Below are 1112 nucleotides of genomic sequence, written 5' to 3'. Positions count from 1 at the left end.
CCCTGTCCACAACCCCATTCCTCATCCCCTCTGAGGCTTCGAGATCCTCCTTCACCCCCCTCCAGAGCCACCACCGTGCCTCCTCCTCCTCCTCACCCCCTTTTCTCCTTCTCCCAGTGGGAAGAGGTGAGCGGCTACGACGAAAACCTCAACACCATCCGTACCTACCAGGTGTGCAACGTCTTCGAGCCCAACCAGAACAACTGGCTCCTCACCACCTTCATCCACCGCCGCGGGGCCCACCGCATCTACACCGAGATGCGCTTCACCGTCAGGGACTGCAGCAGCCTCCCCAACGTCCCTGGCTCCTGCAAGGAGACCTTCAACCTCTACTACTACGAGACCGACTCGGTCATCGCCACCAAGAAATCCGCCTTCTGGACGGAGGCTCCCTACCTCAAAGTGGACACCATCGCTGCTGACGAGAGCTTCTCCCAAGTGGATTTTGGTGGCAGGTTGATGAAGGTGAACACAGAAGTGAGAAGTTTCGGGCCGTTGACCCGGAATGGTTTTTACTTGGCTTTTCAAGACTATGGGGCTTGTATGTCTCTGCTGTCCGTCAGGGTCTTCTTCAAGAAGTGCCCCAGCGTGGTGCAGAACTTCGCCATCTTCCCCGAGACCATGACGGGGGCGGAGAGCACCTCCCTAGTGACTGCCCGGGGCACCTGCATCCCCAACGCCGAGGAGGTGGACGTGCCCATCAAGCTCTACTGCAATGGGGATGGGGAGTGGATGGTCCCCATCGGCCGCTGCACCTGCAAGGCCGGCTACGAGCCCGAGAACAACGTGGCTTGCAGAGGTGAGCTTGGCCATGGGCCACGAGGCACTTGGGTGGGTTTTCTGCTTTGCTCCGTGGAATATTTCTCTCCAAACATGCTGCTCTGGGCAATTGTTTTGTTTCTGTTAGCTTTACACGTTGACCTTTTCTTCCCCTCTCCCAAATGGAGGTGTTGGGTGTGTGGAAGGAGGGATGAGGAGAGGGCTTTTTGTGTGAGGAGCTAACCCTGTTTCACAGGCACTTTCCAAACAGCTTGTGGAAAGTGGGCACGACCAGGCCAAGGATGGATTGGGAAGAAGGTTGAGGGTAGGTGTCAAAGTGCTTTGAGATGGTT

At 57.0% G+C, this 1112-nt stretch overlaps 1 pseudogene; it reads left to right on the top strand.

The window, feature by feature from the left end:
- Positions 1-117: 117 nt before the first annotated feature.
- LOC103778130 lies at positions 118-799 on the top strand (annotated as a pseudogene).
- The last annotated feature ends 313 nt before the right edge of the window (positions 800-1112 follow it).

This window comes from Merops nubicus, unplaced genomic scaffold, assembly GCF_000691845.1.
Source record: "Merops nubicus isolate BGI_N331 unplaced genomic scaffold, ASM69184v1 Scaffold25658, whole genome shotgun sequence".
NCBI lineage: Eukaryota > Metazoa > Chordata > Aves > Coraciiformes > Meropidae > Merops > Merops nubicus.
This window is presented reverse-complemented; position numbering and strand designations above follow the sequence as displayed.